We start from the raw sequence: 9641 nt of genomic DNA, 5'->3' as shown, positions 1-9641 counted from the left end.
GAGCTTTACCGAGCTGACTGCTGTAACCGAACGCGACCAGGGTTTAAAGGCTGAACGAATGACTGACAGCCACAGCGGAGAAAAGAGTTTGTGTGAACTTTAATGTAAGGACTTAAATATTCATATGTAACTCACATTAAGCTATCGTATGGCTTCAGAAGTAACACAAAATAATTCGCACAATCGGGGGGGAAAAAAAAAATCTCGGATTTGGATCGGCCCTCTCTGACCGATACCCGATCCGAGAAAATATGAATATCGGATCGGCGCATCCTTACTAAGGTGAAAAACACACATATGTGCTATTATGGAGAATTAATAGGTAGACTGAGTCTGATGAATTTGTGTTCTTTATATCATTACTTGGTCTAGTGAATTGATTAATATACGATCAATACCTAGAAGTAAACAACATTAGTGCCTGGGCATATTAATTGTCCAGTTGAATGTTCAATTGCATTATGGGTAATAAACCCCACCATCCTCAGACCTAGTCATTATTACACAACAAACAACCTTTCTTTGTTGATGTTCTTGCTCATTTTATTACTCTAATTCAGTTTAGGAGCTGCGTCTTGATGCTGCGTCATATTAAGCACCTTTAGAGCTCGAGAGTGTGCGTTTATGACTTTACTTTCCTCCCTCTTTGTGTTATGTATCAATATCTCCTCATTGAGACTTCAAAGGCATTCCTTCAGGTTGGTGTATGTTTTCCCTTCCTGACAGTTGAAGTCCTCAGAGGCTTCACCTGTCCCCTAAAATCCTCATGTTTGTGTTGCTTGTCGGCTAAAGTTTGTGTCTATGGGAAAATAAGGCATTAGGAATGCAGAGAAACGTTCATGAGATGAAGGCCTATCATCTGTGCAAATAGACCGATGCCAGTGTAAGTCAAATAAACATGCACAAAACATTACAGTTACACTGTTGACAAGCTTTTGTTCCCTTTCATGTTTCTGACAATGTAAGAACGTTTAACCCAAACAAATATGCATTAGCGTTCTTTTAAACAGTCAAACAGGCCAATACTAGTTCAAATTGGCATTTTGTAGTTATTTCTAAAACATCCATTTAGAGCAAACATGCCTGTTGTCAGCTTATGACAGAATGACATGGTGTAACTCACAGATGTGTGCATGATTCATATGTAGGCCTGTTTCACTGGAAGATTAAGTTTTGATTGACATTTTGATCATTTCGATCCGATTCGATGGCGCCGCAGACGGCAGCCTCAGTGTTTGGCTCTCCAGTGTTTGTACTGTTTTTGTTAGTTTTTCCTGTTTTTTGTCTCTCAAACACGATCAGTTTTACCAGGGATGAGCTGCTGAACATTCGGCAGAACACACCACACAATCTTCTACCAGATTTCGATTATTCGGACGTTTTGCTGAACGTTGTACTTGGTGGAGCAGCTGCGCTGATCAAGCGCTTCAGGACGCGCAGACGGGGGAAGAGAGCTGGCGTGCTCGTGAAGCTCAGGAAGCGCGGATTCAGAACGGCGCTGCCTAGCATCCATCTGGCGAATCTCCGCTCTCTACCCAACAAAACGGACGAACTTCTTCTGCTCTCAGCTACAAAATCAGACATCAGAAGACTACAGAGAACGGTTCGGACTGCTGAAAGGATTATTGGTGCCCCCCTGCCTACCCTCCAAGAACTGTATACATCCAGAGTGAGGAAAAGGGCTCAGAAAATCACTCTGGATCTATCACATCCAAGCCATCTCCTTTTTGAACTTTTGCCATCTGGTCGGCGTTACAGAGCACCGAATACCAGGACAGCCAGGCACAAGAACAGTTTCTTTCCCCAGGCAATCTACCTCATGAACAGTTAATGTTCTCCCATTGTGCAATTAAAGTACAGTATGTGCAATAACCTTATACTTATTTATCACCCTAAATCCTAGTACATCCCTACAACTTTATTTTATTCTATTACTATTCTATCTATAGCACACCTGTACATACAATGTATTCTTTTTTTGTGGTTTATATTTATGCATGTGTATTTTATTCACATCTTATTTGTATTATCTGTGTGTTGTTGTTGTCTCCGTGTACTGGAAGCTTGTGACACTATAACAAATTCCTTGTACGTGCAAACATACTTGGCAATAAGGCTCTTTCTGATTCTGATAACTCCTGTTTAGAAGCTGTTATTTGAAAGATTCTTTTTCCTGGTACATTTTGGCATCTAATGGCATCAAACCCTGTTTTTTTGTGTTTATTGTAATATTTGAAAAATATATAATGTTATTTATAAAGAATTACACTCATATTTTGAAGTTCAAATGGTTTTCTTTACAATGAAACCATTTTTTTTTAAAAATTTCCTCCATTGTATGCGTGTAGGGTAAACATTTGAATAGGTCAAATTTAGGCGAAAATACCAAAAAAACGCACCTGAGCGCAAGTGGTTTTAACAGTCTCATATTCTGAAGGGGGAATACGGCGATACCTCTGCCTAACTGGAGTCTCATCTACCAAAGGAATATCGTGAGAAATTAATGTAGTACAACCCAAGTCCGTATCGCTGAAGGAAAAAACAGAGCTATATTTATTCAAGAGCAATTGTACATCACTCTGATCTTTTTCGGAAAGGGGGGGACAAATCCAAGGCCTTGATCTTATCCTGGACAACAGAGGCTTCAAGAGAAAACATTGTTGCAGTAGCAGTCCTAATCTCCTTAACCTCTGCGGGTAGACTAACTACACTTATCGGGGTAAGGGTACCAATTACAGTATGAGGATACAATACAACGTCTTCCGACCCTACATTAACTACTGGGATGTATACTGTACCTCGGGTTACTGCAATCAGCGATGGAGAGGCCAACAACCCTGCTGGTAGCCCAGTACCTGGGGGCTCAAACAAAACAGGATGTCTGGCATACTGGACAGAACAAGTAGCGGGCACCAACTTCATGGTACCACCAGGAATTCGTCAAACTCTTCGTCCCTGCACTCTCACCTGCCCTAGAAAATATACTGCAGGCTTTACCTTAGCCCGATGGCACTGTTGCAGGGCTTGACGAACGGGGCTTGGGGCCCGTGTCACAGAGGGAACATCAAATAACACAGACCCATACTCCCCAAATAACTCTGCATAACATTCTTTAAGAACATTCATTCCTAACACCCCTGGAACTCTGGTACTACTCCCTGGAGGGTCTTTGACCACTAACACTCCCCCGTCCAAGCATTACCTTTCCACAAAGCTCCACATCCACTTCTATATACCCCACATATGGTATAGCTTGACCATTAACAGCCTGAAGCTGTAACCAATGGCAGGACTGGAACCGCGCCGGACCCAATTTTAATATGTTAAATAATTGATATGTATGTTTGAATTGATAAATTAAAAAAAAAAAAAAAAAAAAAAAAACTCTGTTATGGTGGACACTCATCGATCCGGTGTCCACCAAACATGACACCCGAACACCCTCCACAATTACATCAACGTGGGGACAAGATGACATCAACTGAGGCATAGATTCGACTTCTGCACTACCCACCGAGCCCAACATACCCCCCCCATCCGAACTGTGGCTCAACAGCTCGGTGGGTATTAGTTTTCCGACTGCCGAGCCTAGGAGGACTAGGAGCACCTCCTCAAGGAGGCACACCCGAGGATGACTGGGACCAAGGTGTGACCCTCTCCACATCACACTCTCGGGCATAATGGCCAGATTTCTGACATCGCCTACAGATAACTGAACCCCCACGATGTGAAGAGCTCTGACTACGCTGGCACTGTAATGTCGCAAAATTCTGGGTAAGCTGATCTAATTGTCGTTGCTGCGGTTTCAAAAGCTCCTTTAACTAAGCAAGTTCTGAGCTAGACGCAACAGAAAAATCAATTAAAGACGTAATCAAACAGACGATGAACACTATTAACAGCAATTATTATATGATGCAATCAAACTTATAGCAAAATGTGGTAGTTCTGTATGTTGTTTCAGGGTTGGCATCATCTGAGGTCCTCTGAGGGGTTGGCATCATCTCTTCTCAGGTGTTCTGGATCCAGACTGAAGCTTGTGTAAATCCTAGTTACCACGGGATGTCAATCCTGTGGCAAAAACAGAGAAACAAATAGGGACATAATTAGCGTAGCTGCTGTTCCAACCAAGCAAAATTGATTTGTTTAACCCAAGCTAAAGAATAATAATGTGCATTTGATCAGATATAACTGCAGTACAAGATTATGATATGCATTATTTGAATGCTTGGCCATAGAGATGTGTCTTTAATCTAGATTTAAACAGAGAGTGTGTGTCTGAACCCCGAACGTTATCAGGAAGGCTATTCCAGAGTTTGGGAGCCAAATGCAAAAAATCTCTACCTCCTTTAGTGGACTTTGCTATCCTAGGTACTACCAAGAGTCCAGAGTTTTGCGACCTTAGGGGGCGTGATGGATTGTAGCGTGGTAGAAGACTAGTTAGGTACGCAGGAGCTAACCGATTAAGGGCCTTATAGGCAAGTAATAGTATTTTGTAACGGATACGGAACTTAATAGGTAGCCAGTGCAGAGACTGTAAAATTGGGGTAATATGATCATATTTTCTTGACCTGGTAAGGACTCTAGCCGCTCCCACCTAATAGTCTCCCTACGAACATCCAACAGATTAGAGTATGGTTTTTCACGAACAAAACGCTTGAGTTCTCTACGGAGAGCACAGTCATAAATGTACTCCACAAATTGGTCATGTAGTAGAATCTCTATGTTAGGCATATCATGGGGGGGCATTCTTTTTAACCTTCCCATTAAACACAATGCATGTGAAAACTCCTGCAATGACTCCCCTTCCTGTTGTTTTCGGGAAAAGAATGCTTCCTGTAAAGAGACATAGGACTGAGAACATCCATAAAGTTCCTGTAAAATGGCAAGAATCTTTATGGGGTCTTCCCTTTCCTCTCGTGACCGATATTTAATCTCCTCCTTCGCTTCCCCCTCTAAATGATCATACATAAAGAAGGCTCGGTCAACAGAAGATAAATGACGGGCACGTACACTCACCTCTACTTCCTCCACCCATTCCCGTAAACTTAAACCACCCCTGCCGCTAAATAGGGGGCAACGCCTTTCTCTAGGGATGTACACCACCCTTTCAGCGGTGGAGACACTACCAGAAGAAACACTAAGGGGCAAGGCATTACTGCTAGAGGGACCCGCTACTGCTACTTGGCGAAGCCGTGTTTTATCTGCCTCCAACCGCGCTACCAGCTCCTGCAGTTGTTGCAAGTCCTCGGCCATCATGACTGAAAAAAACAAAAAGCCAAATGAGAAATCGATACACCCCTACCCAACCTGATGGAACCTACTGCTGTTTTGTCTCTCAATACTCAAATTTGAATTCAGGCAGAACACATTTCAACTTCAACTGGGTAAACAACCCTGCCGACTACGCCAGAATGTAGCGGGACAGTAAGGCAGATAAATAAATCGAGGAAAAGACCGCAACCTTGACCTAAAATTTGCAATAATAGCCCACTACGCCACCTAGGGACTTCCACCCCAGGATATAAACCACTCAACCATACAGGTTTGGTCTACCCAGAAATGATTGAGATGTTTCTGCCAGTTAAAACCAATGTGCTATTACATCAAAAATAATTTTCTGTTTAAAAACAAGGAAGTCATAATTCACAGGGGGACATGTTCGATACAGATACCTTTTAAATACCCATAAACAAATAAAAAATAAAAAAAAGATACCAATTAAAGTATATTAAGCTAACTGAGTGACTTCTCCATTCATCTGCAAATAAAGAGAGAAGGAAAAATGGGTACAAAGTACAGAAGACGTGAGAGAAGTGAATCAGACATGAGAGTGAGGGTGAGCGAGAAAGAAAGAGCTAAAACTCCTCTCATTCCACAACTCATCAGTTCCACTAGGGACCGCGGGATGCTTTCATGTGGAGGTGCATGCATAAATAAGCAAAATTAATTCAACAAAGAAAACTCCCGAAATAGACCTCTCTCATCCTCCAATCACTTTAGCAAAAGCCTCACCTGCTATACTGGGGAGCTTTCTTTGAGAGTCTAATACCTAGCAGCTATATTAGGCTCATTCCATGAATATAGGAAAACAAACGGGGGGAAAAAAAAAAAAAAAAAAAAAAGGGGAAACAACAAGAATTGCATATAAGAAACAAACAAAACAACCACAAAATAAACTGAAAGCACCACCTGGGCCGCTGAGAGCACTTACAAGGAGAAAATCCTAAACCCCCAGACAGACAAGCCCTCACACTCTACTGCTCTCCACTGCAACCACACGAATGAAAAACAAATGTGTTCCACACTACACCCCAAAGAAAATGGTGTATCTAGGTCCCCAAAGGGAGAACTCTCAGCACTGACAAAGAAACACAAAAACAAATATACAAATTACACAATAAGAAAAATAGGAAAGAAAACTACAGATATATGCAAAACATCAGGGTACGTGACTAATCATCCCCGTAAATCACTGACAGTATATCACATCAGCCGTCTTGATCACTATTACCCAAAAAGTTAGGAAAAGAAAATGACTAAATAAACCCTTTAATATTCCCAAATCCATCAAACGAACAACTGACACAAAGAAAGAAGAAAGAAAATCTAATAAAGACAACGAGGGCAATAAACACAGCAGAAACCATAGAGACAAATATATACGATATATATACAAATAATACGTCCTGCCAAATATTGACCTACTCCACGGCTCCACGCTGGACATAAGCCGATAGGCACTTCCCCTCAACCTGCACACAGACACTAACGTCCATGAAACTTAAACATTTAAAATATAAAACCGCCACCCATAAAAAGATCATACTCACTGGGTCAATCCGACTGATATGAAAGAGCTCCCGCTATGACATATCTCGCTACACCCGAACTGCAGGATACAGACTTGGGTTACACACCATTACTACACCTCTCACATATGGAACTCCATTCAGCCCCATACCTGGGTTTAAACAGAGAACGGAATAGAAAACCCAAACCACACAACTCCACCAGGCAAGGGCAACACAACAGAAAACGTGTGGGAAATCAAGTGCTCACTACGCCACTGGCATGCTCTACTTTTATTGTGATACAATCATGTTAATCATTCACCAGCCGGTGATAGATGCAGCTAAACCTGTAGTGAGTTCCTCCTATTCTCCAGCAGAGGGGGTTGTGGTAGCAATATTCATTCCATCACACTACTATAGCAACAATTTAGGACAGTCCGTTTCACAATGTCACATTTTAATTGTTACATCTGACACACAAACTTTCCGCGCAAGCGGTTCAACTAAGAATGCAGCACTACTGAGTAAGCTAAAGGCAGTACCGTCACAAGAGCTGTGCCAAGTGTGTGACCGCACAGGGCCTCGCGCCTCTAGAGGGCCTTGCTCCCTGCATTTTATGTCATCTATGTCTAATTTTTATTGCTGTTTTTCCACCCATTTTGTCCTTTGAAAGACTAAAATAGTCATAGCTGATAGACAGTATAAGACTCCGTGTATAAGAATGAGTAAAGCTGTTTGTTGTTAGGATGACAAAAAGCTATAAAAGTTAAACTTTTAGGCTGGTCTGCCTCAGTGGTCCAACAGCGCTCGTCAATGTCAAAATGATCAAGATGGCCAATCAAATCAAAGAAGGCGGGTCTTACGGTCACAACGCAACGCGAGTTCGTGGAAAGATGTAAGTACAGTAGTACTGTATTAGAAAACTGTTTTACGATAGAAATGTTCAGCGACCGACAGTAATAGACTATCTAGTGATGCAAACTCAACTTTTTATGAAATTTCGCCGTTTTGAATTGAAAATGCGATCATGATTCATGTCAGTGTTCCAATTGAGGGGGGGCTGGGGGCACCCATAACCCATAACACCCAAAAAATATACTTGGGGGGGGTCCCCTGGTTTTTCAATAAAACTTTAGGGGGGGGTCCCCTGGTTTTTCAATAAAACTTTACCCCTGGTTTTTCAATAAAACTTTAATACTTAAAATGAAATTTCGATTGCTGTATTAAATTTAGACCTGGTTATGTTACATCATATTTTATTTTTACGCGTTTTTACAGCATTGCACATTATAACCAATCACACACGATTGAGCTTAGGAATGCAGTAACCAATCAGAGGCGTTCAAACTAGTCATCGCTGAAACCCCAGAATTTTGTTCAGACAGAAACTTTCAAATCCCGTCATCATAAGCAACAAAGTGCTGATGTAGGTACGATGTAAGTTAGAGATTCATTTATCATACCGTTTATGGACAGCTTTATTGATAATGAGAGGAGTTATGAGTGCTTAAAGGGGTCATATGATGCGATTTCAATTTTTCCTTTCTCTTTGGAGAGTTACAAGCTCTTGGTCAGTACCGTCGCAAGGGCTGTGCCAAGTGTGCGACCGCACAGGGCCTCGCGCCTCTAGAGGGCCTCGCTCCCTGCATTTTATGTCATTAATGTCTAATTTTATTGCTGTCTTTCCACCCATTTTGTCCTTTGAAAGACTAAAATAGTCATAGCTGATAGACAGTATAAGACTCTGTGCATAAGAAAGAGGAACGCTGTTTGTTGTTAGGGTGACAAAAAGTTTTAAAAGTTAAACTTTTAGGCTGGTCTGCCTCAGTGGTCCAACAGCGCTCGTCAATGTCAAAATGATCAAGATGGCCAATCAAATCAAAGAAGGCGGGTCTTACGGTCACAACGCAACGCGAGTTCGTGGAAAGATGTAAGTACAGTAGTACTGTATTAGAAAACTGTTTTACGATAGAAATGTTCAGCGACCGACAGTAATAGACTATCTAGTGATGCAAACTCAACTTTTTATGAAATTTCGCCGTTTTGAATTGAAAATGCGATCATGATTCATGTCAGTGTTCCAATTGAGGGGGGGCTGGGGGCACCCATAACCCATAACACCCAAAAAATATACTTGGGGGGGGTCCCCTGGTTTTTCAATAAAACTTTACCCCTGGTTTTTCAATAAAACTTTAATACTTAAAATGAAATTTCGATTGCTGTATTAAATTTAGACCTGGTTATGTTACATCATATTTTATTTTTACGCGTTTTTACAGCATTGCACATTATAACCAATCACACACGATTGAGCTTAGGAATGCAGTAACCAATCAGAGGCGTTCAAACTAGTCATCGCTGAAACCCCAGAATTTTGTTCAGACAGAAACTTTCAAATCCCGTCATCATAAGCAACAAAGTGCTGATGTAGGTACGATGTAAGTTAGAGATTCATTTATCATACCGTTTATGGACAGCTTTATTGATAATGAGAGGAGTTATGAGTGCTTAAAGGGGTCATATGATGCGATTTCAATTTTTCCTTTCTCTTTGGAGAGTTACAAGCTCTTGGTGCATAAAGAAGATCTGTAAAGTTGCAAAGACTAAAGTCTCAAATCCAAAGAGATATTCTTTATAAAAGTTAAGAGTCAACCACGCCTACCTAAAACGGCTCGTTCTAACACGCCCCCACATGTCTACGTCACGATGTGCGAAGATTTGCATAACACCGCCCAAATGTTCACACAAAGAAAGAAGGAGTAACTTTTATTCTCGCTGTAATATTGAAAAGTGAAAAGTGAAAAAGTGAAAAGTGACGTGACATGTGGCCAAGTATGGTGACCCATACTC

General features: G+C 41.4%; 1 long non-coding RNA gene across 1 annotated transcript; it reads right to left on the bottom strand.

Moving 5' to 3' along the window:
- Window positions 1-6679: 6679 nt before the first annotated feature.
- LOC107741204 (uncharacterized) lies at window positions 6680-7000 on the bottom strand. Its single transcript, XR_001640177.1, has 3 exons — window positions 6962-7000; window positions 6831-6889; window positions 6680-6752 (listed from the first exon to the last, which is right to left on the bottom strand). It is a non-coding gene; the product is annotated as an uncharacterized LOC107741204 (long non-coding RNA).
- Between the last annotated feature and the right edge of the window lie 2641 nt (window positions 7001-9641).

This window comes from Sinocyclocheilus rhinocerous, unplaced genomic scaffold, assembly GCF_001515625.1.
Source record: "Sinocyclocheilus rhinocerous isolate Xijiao unplaced genomic scaffold, SAMN03320098_v1.1 scaffold615, whole genome shotgun sequence".
NCBI lineage: Eukaryota > Metazoa > Chordata > Actinopteri > Cypriniformes > Cyprinidae > Sinocyclocheilus > Sinocyclocheilus rhinocerous.
Note: the sequence above shows the minus strand (reverse complement) of the source record. Positions and strands in the feature narration are given on the sequence as shown.